General features: G+C 38.0%; 2 long non-coding RNA genes across 2 annotated transcripts; one reads left to right on the top strand and one right to left on the bottom strand.

Moving 5' to 3' along the window:
• Positions 1-4,632: 4,632 nt before the first annotated feature.
• LOC138347197 (uncharacterized) lies at positions 4,633-16,061 on the bottom strand. The gene is made up of 3 exons (XR_011219893.1): positions 15,845-16,061; positions 10,934-12,436; positions 4,633-4,892 (listed from the first exon to the last, which is right to left on the bottom strand). It is a non-coding gene; the product is annotated as an uncharacterized lncRNA (long non-coding RNA).
• LOC138347196 (uncharacterized) lies at positions 15,176-23,425 on the top strand. The gene is made up of 3 exons (XR_011219892.1): positions 15,176-15,877; positions 17,282-17,352; positions 22,509-23,425. It is a non-coding gene; the product is annotated as an uncharacterized lncRNA (long non-coding RNA).
• Positions 23,426-23,606: the final 181 nt, after the last annotated feature.

Raw genomic sequence — 23,606 nt, 5'->3', positions numbered from 1 at the left:
ATTTGTTTCATATTAAATTATAAATTAGGTAATAAGTATATATATATATATCCATCTATATTAACAATAATAATTTTGATAACAAGAACTATTCGTAACCGAAAATCACCAGTTTCTAAGATCAGTAGCATATCACGTAATGCATTTTAAAACTAGTTTATTTCTTTCTCAATTTCACCCAAAAATCCAGAAAATCACTACATTAAATGTATCTCCTAGGTTAACATATACACTAATAATAATGATATAATGATAATTATAATAATAGTAAATTACCAAAATTAAGGCCACGGCCAATGCTTCTAATCAATAGTACCAATCCTAATGTGGAGGGAATCTGCTCACATATCTATAATATATTATATATGATACATGTTATAATTGCTATTACACCACATTGTTCCTCACTTTTGTATTCAAAATTTTCAAATAGCAATTAATACATCAACATCTATAACCAATCAAGCTAAACATAATTTAATACTACTATTATTACTAGAAGAATTGGAGACCTGAAGGCAACAGTTTTCAATTCACTTCTTGTTTCACGCCGCGCTCTCGTTTCTCCTCTTCTCCTCTGTTTTTTCTTCTACAGATTATTTATCAATCTAACTATAATATAACTAATTATAAAGGTGTAAAAGTGGCCCAATATTAATTTTAATTTATTTCCTTTAACCACTGACTATATAAATTATGAAACCCACCCCACTAATTTCATAATTATAATTATGAATAGTTCAGAACACCCATATAAAATCTATCGAAAAGTATCTTATCAAATAAAATTTTTAGGGCTCAAACCGACTAAATGGGTTGTTACAATAGATACCAATTTATCTATCGTTCATACTCGAATGATCAAAAGAAGGCGAGGGTAAAACGGATAGTTTTCTCAACTATTCCTTTACAATATTAGTACCCAAGATCTCACCTCAAAAGTACCAAACAAACAAATTCAAGATCTACACCTCCTCCCATACAATGCCTCAAATGGAGCCATCTTAATACTCCAATGATATCGTTTTGTATTAACTCAACTAACAACAAAACTATTACCTAGTGAACTACTCTTCACCTGATCGATTCTTCCCCTAGACCTTGACACAACAATCATGACAAAATATATATATTTTTTAAAATAATCATGATATAATCGTAAATCAATATTGTCTAAAACCAGGAGTATTCCTAAACCATCCACCACAACTCATAATGCACAAACCATCATAGATCTTATCAAGAATACATTCTCACAACCAAACATTTCCTCGAGCTTAAGCTATAAAAATATGATCTTTAGACATTAAGTAGTCATCTAGGAAAATAAAACTCATTTGATCCAAATATGGAAAAGATCAAGTAACCACCATCGAGTAATACACCCAAGCATACTAAACTTCTAACAATACTATCGAAATGCAAGATTAGTAGCTATCATAGAAAAACCAAAAGAAAGACAAAACTAGACCAAATGGTCCTCACGTTCAATCACACATAGCCAAAACATGACATCCCTGATGAGATAAATCTTATGTCTATCGAACAACTGGTCGCTCGCTTATACATTCTCATATTCAAAGTTGTTGTGTTAAGTCACTAGTATACTTTAACTTTCTCAAACAACACCAAATCTTTCGTAACAAGATGAACAATTCTAAACAAGGTTTCCGCTTTCCCAAGAGGACAATCAAATAATCGATACATAATACAGGTCGAATAACTCTAGATACTCCTTCCATATTGTCCATATCAAACAATTTTATTCATCCGACTTTATCTCTTTGATTTGTCAGCTACCTACAATCTCTAATTTAGTCCCTACTATAAATGCAAAAATACTTGGTTTAACATATCTCACATCCACTGAATTCAACACTTTTAATATAAATAAAATATCCTACCAACATTGATCATCTACCTTACTCCCAAACCATCATTAGTATCAAAGTATTCATATCGCATACATGTTTAAACTATGACTATATCTATTCCTATTAAGCATTTCATGACATAAACTTCTAAATATCTTGAAATATTCCATACGAGATACTCTTGTTCCTTTTTGCTGACTCGCTTACCAATTTATTTTATTATTATTATTATTATTATTATTATTATTATTATTGTTATTATTATTATTATTATTATTATTATTATTATTATTATTATTATTTGTTCCAAAAATCCTAGACATTTTTATCTTAGCCTCTAAGTCAAAACATTACGGGAAACCCCTTAATAAAGAAAAGTAACAAAAATTTTGACTTAATCATTTCTTACTTTACCAATCCATACCTTGATAAATATACCACCACTAATGTAGACTTATAAATATATGTATTTAAAAATTGAATTGTAAATTCAATTGTGTAATTCAATCCTCTTATCTATCAACATTAGCTCATACCTTGAAGATTTTTAGGAATTTATTTATCTTCGCGCATCATTAAACGTATCTTCATACATCTTACCATATCCTTCACTAAAAATTTAATAGTACTTAATCCTGATCTCACAAGCTCAAAAAAACTTATTGTCATACTCGAGTTGAACGTATATACACTCTTTTATCAAGTCATATCCAATAACTTTTAATCAATCTGATGAACCTGTGACACCATTACCTTAACCAAAATAAAATAGATAAAACCACAGGTCCCTCTACTCAATTCTAAACCTCTGAAATATACCTCTTTATCCCTTCCATTTTATTAAATTAATAATTCTCTTACTAAATATTACATTAAAACACCTCATAATGCACACTCTAAATACAATGTCTGTACAATTTTAAATGCAAGCACCATCCAAACGCAGTTGTTGCTCAAAATAAAAAAATGATCTTGCAGACATCTGAATCCAATCTCCATTGTTCAAATCAACCACCAAGATCTAAGGAACACGTAGTTAAACTTTTATCCTGATCCAACGGTTAGTTAACTGAGAAACACGATCTGAAAGTTGCTGGTTGGAGAAAAAGTATGCAGCAAAATAAATATCTTTCTTATTTCTTCTCTCTTCTCTCTCAAAACCTCCCTTATGTCCTAATGTCTTTCAAGGAGAATACTAATGAGTAGTTCAAATTTTCTCTTAAGATCATCCTCTATTTATATAATTGTGTTTTTCCTTGCAAAGTCAAAATCAACTACAAATAGGATTATATTCCAATTTTTTTCCTAATAGGATTGCAAACCAAATAAAAAGAATAATTTCAATCCTTTTTCAAGTAGGGTTATACTTAGTGTCCAAATCTTAGCAAATACTAAATTCGATATCAGAACCGGTGAAACACTATCAAGACTTTATTGCCAGAAAACTAATTCTAAATGAGAATTTTCGATACTATTACAACAAACATAAACCATACAGGTCATATACCACTTTCTCTTTTTACCATCATGCTTAGCTACACCTTCTCATCATCAAGAAGTGAACCTTTTCCTCGACATGACACCTTAAACTCAGGTATACCAATCAAATTTAAGGGACTAACTCAACTTTATAAGCATTTACTTACTAAAATCTTCAATTTAGTTCACCCAAGCATACTCAATAGGACTTTTGTTCCCTATAAGTCTGTCATCTTAGTAGCAATCTACCTTTTGAAGCTCCAGATAAAATCGTCAGTCCTCATTCAGAACCCTCCAGATACATCTCACAAGCTAAATATATTAGTATTGTAACAAAAATCCACCGTTAAAATATTTCTGGCAAATAATGCATTTCAAAGTGCTTGTAGTAATACATAGTTGGTTTCTCTAATATGAATGAAACACCGAATCTCATTATCTGAACAGGTCATACAACTAATAACTTCTTTAGTAGTTAGTATTCTTACTTGACAATCGACGTACCCTTTCCACATAACCCTAATACTGTCACACCGTGAAAGTCTGTCAGATACCTCACTAGAACACATCATACCTATCGATAAGATCGTACCCAAATAGCCCACATATTTCTATTCATTGAATAATTGCAAAACATTATCAAATTTGTTCTCTCTCTAGGCCAAACAATTCGCTTTACTTCTAAGACCAATGCAATAACAAAAATGACACACTTCCTAACTCTAACCAAGTAAGTATCGATGACCCTCTCTGATATATCCTCACTATATGATGTCATAGTAGTGGCTTTACTAATCGACAGTCAACATGAGACTACCACCATATTTTGCAACCCAGAAAATATACCTATTTCGAAGAATATTTTTTTTCTCTTGTCGCTATTTCAACTCCTAATAATCTAGTACAAACTATATTTGAAATAGAGTGAAGAAGTCCAGATACCAATTTGTATCAACTAGATACCAATTTGATTCAAGTAGTAGAACAAAAGAAAGAAATAAATGAGTTTTCCTAAAGTCCTATAGCCTCTCGAAGAAAAGTAAAGGCGTCCCCATACCGTTCCGCAAGACTCTACTAGACTTGTCCTTGTGTGATGAGATCAACGAACCTAATGCTCTGATACCAAGTTTGTCACGACCCAAAAGAAGTCGTGAGTGGCACCCACACTTACCTCCTTAGGTGGGCGAACCAACACATCTAAACCCCAACATATACCAATAGTTCAACTATAAATAATATGAATAATGCGGAAGCTCCAAAAGAAACTAAGCAACCAATTTAAATAAGTTTCTAAAGTGTAATACTTATCATCCTAAAATATGATAGTCATCACATCAAGGACATCTAATCTCCAATACAAAGTCTAAGAAAATCGAATACACTAAAATAAAAGAAAAAATGATATGTGTTCGAAAATATAGGACATCATGTCATCACCGAGAGAATCCAACACGAGCTTGAATGGATAACTCACCCTGGAACTTGATATGCCGGAGGCTGGCTAGAGCTGTGGGAAATAAGAAGTCATAGGTACACTCACTGCATTTGATAAAAGGAAAACAAAGAAGAAAACAAGTAGGGCTCAGTACGAGGTAACATGTACAGAGTAAGTATCATCGGTCAACCCAAAATAGTAACTAATATACAAAGAATAATTGTATGAACTCAACTATAGCACTAAATATGTGATTACTAAAAAACAACATGAACAAGTGTCAATAACAATAAAGTAAGTACGTATTAAGTCAACGGTATCAACATCACACATGAGGACTCATGCCTCCTAAACAAACCATTTTGGGAGTATAGTCTTTGAGATTGAGTATCTTCCACTAATTCAACATATTTTTCCTTTAACATTATCATGTGGGAAAGTTACACTCCGATCCAAGAATACCGTGTCGGAACATGACACTCCGATCTAAGAATACCATGTCGGAACTGACACTCCGATCCAAGAAAACCGTGTTGGAACGTGACATTTCGATCCAAGAATATTGTGTCGAAACGTGAAACTCTGATCCTATAATATCACTAGCTTATTATTTAGTATCACCACTTTTCCATTCGTTAATAATATTTCATCAAGCTTTCTTTATTCAAGGCATCACTTCGATAAAGAGGGTTCAAGAATATAAATTCCACGGTCTCACGGTTTCAGACCAATCACAAAACACACAACAAAGTCACACAATCACACAATCAAGTACATAAAAAACTTCACAATATCATTCAATACATATCAATAACTATTAAGAGATTACTATCAAATAGCATAAACCATAACCTACTGTCACGACCCAACGAGCCGCAAGTGGCACCCACACTTATTCTCCTAGGTGACCGAACCAACAAATCTAAACCCCAATATTTACCAGTATATCAATTATGAATAGTAAAAATAATGTGGAAGATCCAAAACTTATTAATGTAATCAATTAAATAAACTTCTAAAGTTTAATACTTATTATTCCTAGAATCTCGAAGTCATCACATCAAGAACATCTATCTTCAAATTTCTAAATCTAAGAGTATTAAGAAGCTAAAATAAGTAAAAAGACGGTCCATGTCCGAACTTCAAGACATCGAGACGTGAAGTAGAGAATCCAGCACAAGCTAGGAATAATAGCTCACCCTGAACTCTTATGTGTTGAAGACAGGCTAGATCTGAGGATGAGTCGAAGTCAATGGCACGCTTTCTGCACTCCACAAATAGCAGAGAAGAAAATTACAAGTAGGGGTCCATACAAGGAACATGTACTGAGTAGGTATCATCGGTCAACTCAAAATAGAAAGCAATATATATAGAATAATAATATAAAATCAACCATAATACTTAACAGGTGGTAGTCAACAAGTACAAGAACCATTGGCAACAACACCAAGCACACCTATGTGGACTCAAGCCTCCACACCATACTCATTTGGGAAATAGGTTCTTCGAATTTGAGTATATTAACATAATTCAAGATTCATTCTCTTTATTATTATCGTGTCGGAACGTGACACTCCGATCCCCTAATAATACCATGTCAGAATGTGAATCTCCGATCCAATATTACCGTGTCAGAACGTTACACTCTGATCCAATATTACCATGTCGGAACGTGAAACTCCGATCCAATAGTACCGTATCAGAACATGACACTCCGATCCATTTATCTCATTATTTTATTTCATTAAGTCTTCATTATGTCAAGGCATCATCTTAAAAGAGAGGATTTAAGATTGAAGATTCAACAGTCTCATCATTCTAATCCACCACAATTACACAATCACAACATACAAACACACAATCAAGCATATAGAAGACTTTACAATACCACCCAATACATAACAATCGCTATTTAGAGTTTATCTATAACATAGAAATAAACCATAACGTACCTCCATAGAAGAATCGTGATCAAGCAAGCTACCTTCTCAATGCCTTTGCTGTCCTCTTGGTTCTCTCTCTCTTGCTCATTCGTTCCTCTCTGTTCTTTTTATTTTTCCTCCCCAAATTCTTTTTCTTTTACACTAATTATCATATAATCGGTTATGATAAAAGTAACCCACTATTTATTTCCCTATTATCTTCTTCAACCCCCAAGTAATAAATTATTAAACTTACCCCACTAATTTCATAATTATAACCATGAATAGTCCAAAACACCCCTTTAAAACTTTTAGCCAAAGTCTGACTAATCGGGGTTACGCAGCTTGTGACGGCCCATCGTATCTGCGATGGTCCCTCCTGCAGGTCCATCACAAAGTTCAGAGAGTTAAATTCAATAGTGAGGTTACGCAACTCGTGACGGTCCGTCGTACTTATGAAGGTCCGTCCAGCAGTTCCGTCGTGAACTTCAGAGAGTCGATCCTCGTACCCAGATTTCCGAATTGAAGTGTTTTGGAACGAAGACCCTCGACGGACCGTCGTGCATATGACGGTTTGTCCTACTTGTCATCGAGGGTAGTGAGGAGAGCAACAGAAGAAATTACACAAGTATGGGACAACAGAGTCCATCACGGTCTGTCGTGACCATGACGGTCTGTCGCGTGATCCGTCGACCCAGTTAGTTTTTATCAAAAATAATTATACTGATCGATCCGACTAAACAGGTTGTTACAATAGATACCAATTTACCCATCGTTCGTCCTCGAACGATCACAAGAAGAAAATCTAGGGCGACAAAGAGTACCTGAATCTGTAAAAAGATGTGGATATCTTTCTTGTATGTCAGCCTCATTCTCCCAAGTGGACTCTTTAACTGGCCGATTCTTCCACTGAACCTTGATATATGCATTCTCCTTTGATCTCAACTTGTGGACCTCTCTATCTAAAATAGAAACAGACTCATCCTCATAAGAAAAATTCTCATCAAGAAGAACTGAATCCCAACGAATAATGTAGTTTCGATCCCCATGGTATTTTTTCAGCATAGACACATGAAATACTGCGTGCACTCCTGTGTGTCCTGGAGGCAAGTCCATTTCATAAGCCACCTCCCCCAGGCGCTTCAGAACTTCAAATGGACTAATATACCTCGGACTAAGCTTACCTCACTTACCAAACCGCATCACCCCTTTCATGGGTGAAACCTTCAACAAGACTTGCTTACCCTCCATAAAATCAAAGTCCCTAACCTTTCGATCTGCATATTCGTTCTGCCTGTTCTGAGCTTCTAGAAGCTTCTCCTGAATGAATTTTACTTCATCTAACGATTCCCTCAAAAGATCGGTACCCATGGTCTCACCTCAAATGCATCAAACCAACCAATGGGAGACCTACATCTCCTCCCATACAGTGCCTCAAATGAGGCCATATTAATACTTGAGTGATAGCTATTATTGTATAAAAACTCTGCTAAGGGTAAGAAGTTATCCCAATGACCATCAAATTCTATCACACATGCACGAAGCATATCCTCCAACACCTGAATCGTTCGCTCAGACTGACCATCGATCTGAGGGTGAAATGCAGTAGTAAGATCCAACCTAATACCTAATTCAGCATGCAATGTTCTCCAAAACATAGAAGTAAATTGTGTACCTCTATCTGATATGATGGAAAGTGGAACTCTATGCAATCGAACAATTTTTGAGATATAGAGTTTGGCTAACTTCTCTGCATTGTAAGTCACCTTGACCGGAATGAAGTGAGCAGACTTAGTTAATCTGTCAACAATTACCCAAATAGAATCAAACTTACCCAATGTCTTTGGAAGACCAACCACAAAATCCATTGCAATCCTTTCCCATTTCCATTCAGAAATGGGCATTTTCTGCAGTATTCCTCTAGGCTCTGGTGTTCATACTTTACCTGCTGACAATTCGAGCATTGGGATACAAAATCAACAATGTCACGCTTCATCCTACTCAACCAAAAATGTTGCTTTAGGTGACCATACATCTTGGTCGCACCAGGATGTATAGAATACCTTGAACTATGAGCCTCTGTAAGAATAGTGTAAATCAAATTAACCACACGGGGCAACATACCCTTCCCTTAATTCTCAAAACGCCTTCCTCATCAATTATTGCCTCTTTAGCCTCTCCTCGTAATACCATGTCTCGAATTAGGATCAGTTTCTCATCAGTAAACTGTTTTTCCTTAATCTCGTCAAGAAAAGAAGATCTTGCCTCCACACAAGCCAAAAATCCTCCCTTCTCTAGTACTTCAAGCCTCATAATGTCATTAGCGAGAGTCTAAACCTCTCTAGCCAGTGGGCGTCTGTCTAGAAACCTGTATGTGGGCTAGACTTCCCATGCTCCCTGCTTTTCTACTTAAAGCATCTGCCACAACATTAGCTTTTCCTGGGTGATACAAAATAGTAATATCATAGTCCTTCAGTAGTTCCATCCACCTCCTCTGCCTCAAATTCAAATCTTTCTTAGTAAAAACATACTGTAAACTACGATGATCTGTATAGACTTCACACTTAACCCCATATAGATAATGTCTCCATTGCTTTAATGCAAACACGACTGCAGCCAACTCCAAATCATGGGTCGGATAGTTACGTTCATGCACTTTTAGTTGCCTCGAAGCATAAGCAATTACATTCCTCTCCTGCATTAGCACTGCACCCAAACCAGAATAAGATGCATCACAATAAACAATGAAATTCTTACCTTCCACTGGCAAGGTAAGAATTGGTGCAGTAGTCAACAAGGTCTTGAGGTTCTGGAAGCTTTTTTCACATTCGTCCGACAATACAAATGAAACATTCTGCTTAGTCAAATTTGTTAGTTGGGAAGCATTAGAAGAAAATCCCTTGACAAATCGACAGTAGTAGCTAGCTAAACCAACAAAGCTCCTTACCTCTGTAACATTAATAGGTTTTACCCAACTCTTCACTGCTTCGATCTTAGAAGGATCCACCATCACACCATCCTTAGAAACCACATGCCCCAAGAAGGACACTGAATCGAGCCAAAACTCACACTTGGAGAATTTGGCATAAAACCTTTTCTCTCTTAACAACTCCAATACAATTCTCAAATGCTCCTCATGTTCTTTCCTACTCTTTGAGTATATCAGTATATCATCAATAAATACATTAATAAAGAGGTCCAGATATGGCTTAAAAAGCCCGTTCATCAGGCTCATGAAAGCAGCAGGGGCATTCGTCAGACCAAAAGACATTACTAAGAATTCATAATGCCCATACCTGGTTCGAAAAGAAGTATTTGGCACAGTTGTTGCCCGTATTTTAAATTGATGATAACCAGATCTCAAATCAATTTTTGAGAAGGTACAAGCACCTTGTAACTGATCGAACAAATCATCAATGCGAGGAATAGGATACTTGTTCTTAATAGTTACTTTATTCAGCTGCCTGTAGTCTATGCACATCTAAAAACTTCCATCTTTCTTCTTCACAAATAAAACAGGAGCACCCCAAGGGGATGCACTTGGTCTAATAAAACGTTTACCTAACAACTCTAGAAGTTGGGTCTTTAACTCCCTTAACTCAGCTCGAGCCATTCTATAAGAGGGTATGGAAATGGGGCGAGTACCTGGCTCCAGATCAATAAAAATATCAATACTCCTATCCGGTGGCATACCAGGATGGTTTGCAGGAAACACATCCAGAAACCCACGGACTATCGAGACAGACTCAATTAAAGGTACTTGTGAAGTATCATCCCTGAGGTGTGCCAAGAAAGCTAAACAACCCTTACTAACCATTCTCTTAGCACAAAGAAAGGAGATGATATGAACTGGAGTGGAAATATAGTCACCCTCCCACACTAGCGGATCTGTCCTAGGCTTGGCCAATGTCACAGTTTTAGAATTACAATCTAAGATTGCAAATTTGGAGAAAGCCAAGTCATACCCAGAATTACATCGAAATCAACCATCTCTAGGATAATCAAATCTACATGAGTATTGCTCCCCACAAAAGTCACAAGATAAGACCTATACACCTTCTCAACTATTACAGATTCACCCACAGGAGTAGAGACACGAATAGGCATGTCAAGCAAATAACAATATAAATCAAAACCAGTTGCAAAGGAGGAAGATACATATGAAAATGTGGATCCAGGATCAAATAATACAGAAGCCATACAATCACAAACCAAAAGATTACCTGTGATAAAAACATCAGATGTCTCTGCTTCAGACCTCCCGGTGAAAGCATAACAATGGGCCCTATCACCTATCTGCCCGTTGCCTCAACCATGTTGCATTGCAGTAGCTCCAGCTTGCCCACCACCCCGACTGATTTGGTGACCACCATTACCTTGGCCAGCACGTCCTCCAGAACGGCGGCCTCTCCCATGACCAACTCTACCTCTAACTATTAGGGGTCTGTAACTCTGTTTTGGATAATACCTCCTAATATGTCTAGTCTCTCCACATTCATAACAATTTCTGGAGTCAAGCATAGGTCTCTGTGAGAATGATGGAGTCTGGGGATAACCTACAAACTCAGAGAAATGCTGACTGGTCTGCGATGGACCCCAGCTACAACATGCAGTGAAGACTGAATAGGTCAGGCTGGGTAACCTCCTGAACATTGCCCTCTGGAGTAAGAACCACTAAACTCACCTCCCTTGCGGAACTTCTTAGATGTCGACGCCATGGTGAAGTCGCCTGGCTTCACCCCCTCCACCTCTATCACGAAATCAACCACTTCCTAAAAGAATTTTGCTGCAACAGCTTCTTGTAAGGCTGGGATCTGCAAATCTGACCTCAATCCTTTCACAAAATGGCGAATCCGCTCTTGTGGACTGAAGCAAAGCTGGGTGGCATACCTGGATAGTGCATGAAATTTAGCCTCATATGCAGTAACAGACATCCTGCCTTGCTCTAGGCTTAGGAACTCATCTCTCCTCTTGTCCCTCAAAGTCTGGGGTATATACTTCTCCATAAATAAGCTAGAGAATGATGCCCAAGTCATAGGTGGTGCCTGTGCTAGTTGACACTCAACATATGACCGCCACCAAATTTTGGCATTCCCCTGAAACTGATAGGTCACAAACTCAACACCGAATCTTTCTACTATGTCCATCTTATGTAACAGCTCATGACAATCAACCTGAAAATCATAGGCATGCTTAGATTCAACACCCTTGAAGACTTGAGGTTTCAACTTCAAGAATTTAGTGAAAAGTTCATGGTGATCACTCGTCATTATAGACCCTGTAGTCAATCGAGGAAACGTGCCTACTTCCAATGAGGCATCCATGCGGGGAGCCACAACAGCTGCATGTTGTACTCCCGGAACCTGAGGTGCTGGTGCAGGAAACACTGGAGGTGTCTGGCCCTGATCAGATAACCCGCTAGGATAAGTAAGAACCTAATTAATCATCTCTGGGGTAGGCTGGGGTGGTAATTCCTCATCTTGAACCTGCTCATTTTCCCCTTCTTCACCCTCTCTTACTACCTCATCAGTCGGTGGAGGAGTTACGGCCCTATTACTAGCTGGACCAGGTACTTGTCCTCTACCTCTAGAGGACGTCCTCCTGCGACCTCTACCACGGCCTCTTGCCACTGCTCCTCCTCGAGCTACAGCCCCAATGGCCGGCTCAGACGCACCCTGTCTTGCCGGTGTTGGTGTTGGCACAGTTGTTGCTCTAATTCTAACCATCTGCGAAATAGAGTGAGGATGTCAAATACTCATTTGTATCACGTAGATACCAATTGGATCCAAGTAATAGCACGAAAGAAAGAAAGAATGGAATTTTCCTTAAGTCCTATAGCCTCTCAAAGAAAAGTAAGGGCGTCCCGCTACCGTTTCCTCAAGACTCTACTAGACTCGTTCTTGTGTGATGAGACCAACGAACCTAACGGTCCGATACCAACTTTGTCACGACCAAACGATCCGCAACTGGCACCCACACTTATCCTCCTAGGTGAGCAAACCAACAAATCTAAACCCCAACATTTACTAGTATATCAATTATGAATGGTAAAAATAATGCGGAAGATCCAAAACTTATTAACCTAATCAATTAAATAAACTTCTAAAGTTTAATACTTATTATTCCCAAAATCTTGAAGTCATCACATCAAGAACATCTATCCTCAAATTTCTAAATCTAAGAGTATTAAGAAGATAAAATAAGTAAAAGGATGGTCCATGTCCGAACTTCAAGACATCAAGACGTGAAGGAGAGAATCTAGCACAAGCTAGGAAGAATAGCTCACCTTGAACTCTCATGTGCTGAAGACTGGCTAGATCTGAGGACGAGTCGAAGTCAATGGCACGCTTGTTGCACTCCACAAATAACAAAGAAGAAAATTACAAGTAGGGGTCATTACAAGGAACACGTACTGAGTAGGTATCATCGGTCAACTCAAAATAGAAAGCAATAGATACTGAATAATAATATAAAATCAACCATAATACTTAACAGGTGGCAGTCAACAAGTACAACAACCATTAGCAACAACACCAAGTACACCTATGAGGACTCAAGCCTCCACACCATACTCATTTGGGAAATAGGTTCTTCGAATTTTAGTATATTAACATAATTCAAGATTCATTCTCTTTATTATTATCGTGTCGGAACGTGAAACTCCGATCCCCTAATACTACCGTGTCGGAATGTGACACTCCGATCCAATATTACCGTGTCGAAACGTGACACTCCGATCCAATATTACCGTTTCAGAACGTGACACTCCGATCCAATATTACCGTATCGGAACATGACACTCCGATCCATTTATCTCATTATTTTATTTCATCAAGTCTTCTTTATGTCAAGGCGTCATCTTAATAAAAAGGATTTAAGATTGAAGATTCAACAGTCTCATCATTCTTATCCACCACAATTACACAATCACAACATACAAACACAATCAAGCATATAGAAGACTTTACAATACCACCCAATACATATAAATCGCTATTTAGAGTTTATCTATCACATAGAAATAAACCATAACCTACTTCCTCCGAAGAATCGTGTTCAAGCAAACTACCTTCCCAATTCCTTTGATGTCCTCTTCGTTCTCTCTCTCTCTCTCTCGCTCGTTCGTTCCCCTCTGTTTTTTTTTATTTTTCCTCCCCAAATTCTTTTACTTTTACCCTAATTATCATATAATCCGTTATGATAAAAGTAACCCACTATTTATTTCCCTATTATCTTTTTTAACCCCCAAGCAATAAATTATTAAACTTACCTCACTAATTTCTTAATTATGACCATGAATAGTCCAAAACACCCCTTTAAAACTATTAGCGGAAGTCTGACTAAGTCGGGATTACACAGCTTGTGATAGCCCATCGTATCTGCGACGGTCCGTCCTGCAGGTCCGTCACAAAGTTCAGAGAGTTAAATTCAATAGTGAGGTTACGCAACTCGTGACCGTCTGTTGTATTTATGACGGTCCGTCCTGCAATTCCGTCGGTAAGTTCAGAGTGTCGATCCCAGTACCCAGATTTTCGAGTTGAAGTGTTTTGGAACGAAGACCCTCGATGGACCGTCGTGCCTATGACGGTTCATCATACCTGTCGTCGAGAATAGTGAGGAGAGCAACAGAAGAAATTACACAAGTATGGGACGACGGAGTCCATCATGGTCCGTCGTGACCATGACGGTCCGTTGCGTGATCCATCGACCCAGTTAGTTTTTATCAAAAATAATTCTACTGATCGATCCGACTAAACAGGTTGTTACACCTACCTACATCGAAATATCGAAGTCAAGTAACTACTTCTCCAATGACCTTCCTTTTCTTATTGCCTCCTAATTTTTCCAATCTATTAAGTATATACATATGCATAACTTGTAAGTAAACGAATCTATAAACACTCAATTTACTCTATGTTCAGCCTAGATTCAAAAACTCATCTATTTATATAATCAATTTTAAAGTTCAAACCTAAAGGTAAGTCTAAATTCCCCCATTTAACATAACTTTAATAGAATTTAAATAATTTGATCCACCTAATATTTAATTATCTATTTTCAGATATAAAAATATAAATTTATAATGCAAAAATAAAATATTAATACTAATCTCTGAAAGCCACTATCACAAAACCAGTGGCTACGGACTGACAACAACCCAACTATACCACCTGAGAAGCATAGCACATGCATGCATTAAATATACAAAACTTAATGCGTCCAATTTTCCACAGTATAACACATAAATTCCTTAGTTATAAATTATTATTACATATGTATATCTTTAGTTTGTTTCATATTAAATTATAGATCAGGTAATAAGTATATATATATATAAATATATATACATCTATATTAACACTAATAATTTTCATAACAAGAACTATTCGTAACCGGAAATCACCAGTTTCTAAGATCATTTGCATATCACGTAATGCTTTTTAAAACTAGTCTATTTCCTTCTCAATTTTACCCAAAAATCCAGAAAATCACTAAATTAAATGTATCTCCAAGGTTAACATCTACGCTAATAATAATGATATAATAATAATTATAATAATTGTAAATTATAAAAATTAAAGACACTGCCAATACTTCTAATTAATAGTACCAATTCTAATGAGGAGGGAATCTGCTCACATATATATAATATATTATATATGATACCTTTTATAATTGCTATAACACCACATTCTTCCTCACTTTTGTATTCAAAATTTTCAAATAACAATTAATACATCAACACCTATAACCATTCAAGCTAAACAAAATTTAAATACTACTATTATTACTAGAAGAACTGGAGACCTGAAGGCAACAGTTTTCAATTCACTTCTTGTTTCATGTCGTGCTCTCGTTTCTCCTCTTTGTAACGACCCTCTTAGTAATTTTATGAATTTGACCTTTTTTTTCTGATTTAACTCATTTTTATAGTTTTATATATAATTTATGTCTCGTGAGGGTAAGTGGGATGATTTTCAAATTAAATAAGTGATTATATAATAATTAATTAACTAAATAAAATAAAATAAGGGCAAGGTATTATATGGTTGAAAGTCAGAAACTGACGAAAGAAAAGCTGGAAAAAAAATACTCAGAAGGAAAAGGAAACGAAAGAGAGGAAGAAAACTTACTTGTAGAATAAAGGAGCCGCAGGTCAAGATCAGGTAAAACTACATCTTAAATCGTAAAGGTTTGTTTGAATGTAAAATTGTTAAGATAAAGAGGTATATATAGAGAGTATAAATTTTCTATCGATCTGGAGGCTTTTATTATTTATCTATTAGATTAATGTTTGGATTTCTTAAATATTTTTCTCGTTACTATAGTAATATGGGTGGTAGAAAATTTTTGACAAGTATAAACTAGTGGTAAAAATCATGAAAGCAATTAATATTTGATAATTATGCACAAGTAGGGTTCTGCATATTTTTATAATGTTTTTTATGCAACTTAAGTATGGGTCATGTGTTAATTAACCAAAATGTGGTTACTTTCTTTATTTATCGCCTAGAAATTCAATGTGTTAAAATATTTAGATAAGAAATCAAGTAGTAGGTGAATTATATTCCCTGAATGCCAATTGTTTTTTTTATGTGGAGGAATTGGAACTTAACCCTAGGCATGGAACTTGAAAAAAATATGATGGTTGAAATGTTAATTTACATCGAGAGTTACAAACTTAATTATAAATGTGGGTCTATTTTTAATTCAAGGTTAAACCTATAAAAATTTGGGTGTTGTTAGTTCTGAAACTTTATTGTGAATATTTATACTTGAATAGATCCCATTGATTCGAAAGCTCAACAGAAAGGGAAGACTCATGCCCTAGATTGATTATTCGATTGACAAAGGCAAATGGATTTCTAAACCGTTGTTAAGCGTATGAAATTCGTGTATTCTCTTGTGTGGTATTGAGAATGACTTGGAGACTTGTTGCTTATTTGTTGGTGTTGAACTTCTTACAGTAAATTGCGCTTTGTTATCAAAATGGTTATCTCTTCATGTCATTTGAGCATGTCATTTGCATTGTATCTGAGACATGGTTGTGGTAAGAGGATTTACCATTTCGAGGGTCGTATCGCAAGTCAGGATAGATATTATATTTCGAGGGACATATTGCGCGCCACGACGGTTACTATTATCAAGGATCGTGTTGTGCGCCGCGACAGATGCATGGACAGATATGTCCCCCATGGATCCCGGACTGAGAGACAGTGGGTGTGTATCGTTAAGAAAGACATGCATCACTATATTTAACATTGCATCTCATGGAATTGCAATTTTTATTATTGATGAACTTGAACATGTGTTTTGCTGATCTTGTGATTGTTTCTCTGTTAAGCTTGTGAATGTTGAATATTGAGTTGTTATTGAGAATGTGTAAACTGATAGAGTGTGGTTATTGAGTTGTGTCTTTGGTAAACTATAAAATGTTAGGGTGTAGCATGGAGGTTTAGATAGGGTGTAAGGAGTACCAGTATTTTATTCACTTAACTTGTGTTTAGAAGTTTGCTTGTTGGGTACCGCGTGGTTTGGAACTTACCCCTTACTTCTACAAATTTTTGTAGGTTACGAGCCCAGATTTTCGTGATACCTGTCATTCTTTTCGTTTCGGAGGCATCTTGTGGAGGATTGTGAGGTAGTTGCTTGTCATGTCAGCAAACTTTTTTCTCCTTAATTATGATCTTGTTCTATTCTAGAAACAAGTTCATTTGACACTTGTGTTTTTTTTTAATCAATTGTTATATTTTAGATACTTGTACACGTGACTACCAGGTTTTGGGTTTTTTTGTTAAGTTACGTATATTTTATTTCCACACTTTATGTTAGTGGTTTAGTTTTAGGATGACTTGTCTTGGTGGGAAAAGTCGAGTGCCATCACGTCCATTTTTGGTCGTGACACTTGGTAGGATAAGATGAGTGCCATCACTTCTGTTTTTTGGTCGTGACCAATGGTATCAGAGACCCAGGTCCATAGGTCTCACGTGTATACAAGCCGAGTCTATGTAGATTCTCAAGGATCAGTACGGAGACGTCTGGACTCATCTTTGAAAGGCTATAAAAGTTGCCAGGAAACTTCCTTTTATTCATTCTTTTTCATCGTCTGTAGTCACCTTCTTTAGTATTGAGTTGTTGTATACCCTTTTGACAGATGACGAGGACTAGAACTAATGTTACTGGTGGTAGAGGGGAGGCACTTCCCAAGGCAGTTGTTGAGGCCCCAGCTAGGGGTAGGGGTTGATGTCGAGCTAGAGGTCGTGCTAATAGTACGATAGTAGCCACAGGTCATGGACGTGGAGCAGCACCAGTGAATGGTCGTGCTAGAGCGGTCTCTACAGAACCTCAGATTGATGGTAGAGAGAACCAGGTTCCTCTTGATCCTGTAGTCACACCCTTGCTTAAGGATACACTTTTGAGGGTGTTAAGTGTGCTAGAGGGATTTTCTCAGGGTGGTGGTGCGACTACCATACTACATGACTCTCGTTTTAGAGAGGGGGCTCAGACCCAAGAGCAGCAACAAGCTCCAGTTGTTCAGGATGCGGTGGGGCAACTACCAGTAGATCCCGCGGTACAGAATGATGTTGCACCAGCATTTGGGCGTCAAGTTGCATCGATGGATGTTTTTACAGAGGATGAGCAGCGTAGGTATGAGTGTTTTCGAAAGATGGACCCACCTCAGTTTTAGAGTGGGAAGAGTGAGGACGCTCATGAGTTTCTAACAACCTGCCGAGAGTTACTAGAGGTTGTTGAATTAGCTGAGTCATATGGGGTTCGATATGCTGCACTCTAGCTTCGTGACCAGCGAGAGACTGGTTGAGGATTTATTCAGTGGGTTTGCGAGTTGGATCTCCTTCCGGGACTTGGGAGCAGTTTTCTAGTGCATTCCTAGATCGTTTTATCCCATGGAGCGTGAGAGAGGAGAGTCGCTTGAGGTTTGAGAGTCTGAGACAGGATGGTTTATCGATTACAGAGTATGAGGCACGTTTTTGCCTGTTGTCTAGGCATGCGTTGGCCATTATTCCAAATGAGACAGAGAGGATCTGCAGATTTGTTTGGGGATTGACTTTCTCTATCAGGTCATCTGTGTTTCGGGCATCTAGGGAGGGGGCTTCTTTCAAGTCCACTGTGAGCGCCGCCAAAGAGGCGGAATTTATGGAGCGAGAGGAGTTTGGGGACCCTAAAAGGGCCCGTATATCAGGCCAGTTTCATGGTGACTCATCTGGAGGTAGGGGATCACAGAGAGTGAGTGGCTCTTTTCAACAACGGGGATCTATTCATGCATCTATGCCGTTATTTGAGGGTGGCCAGACATCTAGGGGTTCTTATAGACCGGGTCAGGGCTCGAACGGTTCATAGCAGTGACCTATAAGGCGAGGAAATTATAGTGTGTTTTCAGGGTCCACATAACAGTTCCCAAGTCAGAGATTTTGTTTTACTTATGGAGATCCCAATCATGTAATGCGGCAGTGTACTTCACAAAAGGGTCGTGGTGGGTGTCGACCTAATTCTTTATTCCAGACTAGACCACCATCTCCACAGGGTAGAGGTCGTGGCAGAGTTCAGTCATATAAAGGTGATAGAGTTTCTTGTGGTGGTGTTGTAGCGCAGCAGAGTAGGGGTAGAGGTACCACCCAGGCTAAAGGTGGACGAGGAGCCCACTGCTATGCTTTCGTGGGGAGACCGGAGGCGGAGACCTCTGATGCTTTCCCAGTATGCCATCGACCTGCGTCTGTGTTGTTTGATCAAGGTTCTACATTCTCTTATGTGTGTACGTATTTTGATGCTAAATTTGATATGATATGTGATAGCATGACTGTACCTGTTCGTTTTTCTACACCCGTGGGTAAGCCCTTAGTGGTGGATCGAGTGTATCGATCCTTTCTTATTTCCTTGGCTAGGTATGACACTTGGGTAGACTTAATCATTCTGGGGATGGTAGACTTTGATGTTATCTTGGGTATGGATTGGCTTTCTCCTTATCATGTTGTTCTTGATTGTAATGCTAAGACTGTGACTTTAGCAATGCCTGGTGTTCCAAGGGTTGAGTGGAAGAGTGTTAGTGTTTCTTATCGTAGCTAGATCATCTCTTTTATCCATGCTTAGAGATTGGTGGAGAGGGGGTGTTTGTCTTACTTAGCTTTTATTCGGAATACTAGCGTTAAACCACCTCCCATGGACTCTTTTCCCGTGGTTCAAGAGTTTCCCGATATATTTCCTTCTGACCTTCCAGGTGTTCCTCCCTTTAGGGATATCAATTTTGCTATTTATTTCGAGCCGGGCACTAAAACTATTTATATCCCTCCATATCGTATAGCTCCAGCAGAGTTGAAAGAATTGAAGGATCAGTTGTAGGATTTATTGAGTAAGGGTTTTATTCGCGCTAGTGTGTCACCTTGGGGTGCCCCTGTATTGTTTGTGAAGAAGAAGGATGGGACTATGAGAATGAGTATTGATTACAGACAATTGAACATGGTAACTGTGAAGAATAAGTATCCTCTTCTGCGTATTGATGACTTATTTGATCAGTTACAGGGAGCATCATTGTTCTCTAAGATTGATTTGAGGTCTAGGTATCATAAGTTGAAGATTAGGGAATCAGATATCCCTAAGAAAGCTTTTCGAACTCGGTATGGGCATTATGAATTCCTAATGATGTCCTTTGTATTGACTAATGCCCCTGCAACATTCATGGAGTTGATGAATGGGGTGTTTCGACCATACCTTGATTCTTTTGTGATTGTTTTCATCGATGACATCTTGGTTTACTCCAAGACTGAGGAGGACCATGTCAGACACCTGAGGATTGGACTTCAGAGGTTGAGAGAAGAGAAGTTGTATGCCAAGTTCTCAAAGTGTGAGTTCTGGCTTACTTCTGTGACATTCCTGGGACAGTAGTGTCAAAGAAGGGTATTAGAGTAGATCCGGCCAAAATTGAGGCAGTTAGTGGCTGGACGTGAACTACTTCACCTACTAAGATTCGAAGTTTTGTGGGATTGGCAGGATATTATCCACGATTTGTTCAGAGTTTCTCTACTATTGCAGCTCAATTAACTAGATTGACTCGACAGGATGTGCGGTTTCAATGGTCTAATGAGTGTGAGGAGAGCTATCAAAAATTCAATACTTTGTTCACTTCAGCTCATGTGTTGACTCTACCTGAGGAGGGTGTAGAGTTTATAGTGTATTATGATGCTTCAGGAATTGGATTGGGTGGTGTGTTGACGCAGAAGGGGAAAGTGATTGCTTATGCTTCTAGGCAATTGAAGTCCCATGAGAAGAACTACCCTACTCATGATTTGGAGATGGCGGCTATGGTATTTGTACTTAAGTTATGGCGTCATTATTTGTATGGAGTGCATTGTGACATCTTTACTGATCATCGCAGTCTTCAGTGTATCTTTAGTTAGAGAGATTTGAACTTGAGGCAGCGAAGATGGCTTGAGTTTGTGAAGGACAATGATGTGACTATTTTGTATCATCTAGGGAAGGCCAATGTTGTGGCCGATGCTATCAGTAGGAAGACTCATAGCATGGTGACTCTTGAATCTCTTAGTGTTGAGGAGAGACCATTGGCTAGAGATGTTCAATTGTTAGCTATCAGTCTTGTCCGATTGCAGATTTCCGAGGAGAGTGATGGGATGATTACTTTTATTGAGGCTTGATCTTCTTTAGTCGAGAAGATTCGTGCATACAATTTTAATGATGAAAAATTATGTCTCATTCAAGAAAAAGCATTGAGTGGAGAAGCTAAGGAGGTTGTCTTTGATTCTGATGGTGTCTTACGGAGCGGAGGCAGGATCTGTGTGCCTAAGACAGGCGATTTGATTAGATTGATTCTTGAGGAGGCACATTGGTCTCGGTATTCCATCTATCCGGGAGCGGCGAAGATGTGTCATGATCTGAGTCAACATTACTGGTGGTGTGGAATGAAGAGAGATATTACAGACTTTGCTTCGAGGTTTTTGACTTGCTAGCAGGTCAAGTGTGAGCACCAGCGGCCCGGGGGTGTATCTCAGAGGATGCCTATTCCTACTTGGAAGTGGGAGCGGATTACTATGGACTTTATTGTGGGTTTGCCTACCACCGTGGGTGGTTATGACTCTATTTGGGTTGTTGTTTATAGGCTGCCCAAGTCTGCCCATTTTATTCCGGTTAGGGTGAAGTATACGGCAAATAAGTTAGCCGAGCTATATATCAGTCAGATTATGCGACTACATGGAGTTCCAATTTATATCATATCGGATCGGGGTTCACTATTTACTTCTCATTTCTGGAAGGCATTACAACATTGCCTGGGTACTCAGTTAGATATGAATACGGCGTTTCACCCTCAGACAGATGGTCAATCTAAGCAAACCATTCAGGTATTGGAAGATATGATTCGAGCGTGTGTGATCGATTTTCGTGCCTACCATTAGCGGAGTTTGCCTATAATAATAGTTATCACTCTAGTATCAAGATGGCCCCATTTGAGGTGTTGTATGGAAGATGGTGTAGGTCTCCGATTGGTTGGTTTGATTCGGCAGAGATGGACTCTTTTGATACAGACCGTCTAAGAGATCCTATGGAGCAAGTCCGTATGATTCAGTATAGATTATTGACGGCTCAGAGTTGACAAAAGAGTTATGCAGACCAGAGAATTAGAGCCTTGGTGTTTATGGAGGGTGATCATATTTGGATCCGAGTATTGATATACCGTGGTGTCACGGTATTATTAAAACTTTTTCCTTAAGTTTAGTGTGTCCAAAAGCATTTTTGAGCTAGTTTTTATATAAGTTTCTCTTTGTTTTTCAGGAAATCTGTCCATAGTTCAATGAAGAGATTTTGAGCGAAGAAATGCATAAGAGACCACCTACGGAGCTTATGACGGTCCGTCGTGCTTGTGATGGTCTGTAGGTGGCAGCGTAGTAAAGCTGCTGAAGTAAGATGGGGAAGTCTGACCAAGTGTGGGGTTACAAAGCTTGTGACTGTCCGTTGTGGCTATGATGGTCTGTCCTACAGGTTTGTTGTGAATTTTAGAGAAGTGATCCTAGTACCCAGATTCCAAGAGTTGAAATGTTTTGGAACGAAGACCCTCGACGTAGTATTGTGCCTATGACGGTCCATCATACTTGCCGTCGAGGGGAATGAAGAGAGCATCAGAAGAAATTGCACAAGTATGGGACGATAGAGTCCATGACGGTCCGTTGTGTCCATGACGGTCCGATGTGACCACGACGGTCCGTCGTGAGGTCCGTTGACCCAGCCGCGTTTTGGCAGAATTCCAGCAATTAGAATCCTTGTTTAGTTAGGTTTTTGTTTTTTTTTATAAATAGTTCGAAAAAATCTCATTTTTGAGGTTACACATCGTATTGTTAGACTCTGCTAGAATAAACATCATATTATTAGACTTTGTGTATTAGTGTTAGATTTTGAGATTCTTGCAATTGATTTTTGGAGATTAATCAAGCAAACTTTGGATTTTACTCTTTCTCATTGAAGTAAGTACATGAATTCTTATCTACTATATTTGAATATTGTGTTTATGGCTATGAGTTACTAAACTCTATAACTAGGGTTGTGGGAACCATAGGCAAATAATGAGATAAACCCTAACTAAAATAACAATTAAAGAATAGTGTCTTGCATGTATTAATAATTCTTTCACTTAGAAGTCCTTTTAACGGATTAACAATGTTAGAACTCGCCTAAATTCTACTTGCCGGACCATGGATGTAGATAATAGGAAAAGCATTATTAACATAGATTTAGTGTATACTATATAATAGGCTAGTATTGATTGGTACGAGTTAATAACTTAGTCAAATATCGAATACAATGCTTAATATGAGGTAAGGATAAGGGTTAGGATAGCAACACACGTAGCCGGACCAAGGTGCGGAGTGAGATTTT

Source organism: Solanum lycopersicum, chromosome 3 (genome assembly GCF_036512215.1).
Source record: "Solanum lycopersicum chromosome 3, SLM_r2.1".
NCBI lineage: Eukaryota > Viridiplantae > Streptophyta > Magnoliopsida > Solanales > Solanaceae > Solanum > Solanum lycopersicum.
Note: the sequence above shows the minus strand (reverse complement) of the source record. Positions and strands in the feature narration are given on the sequence as shown.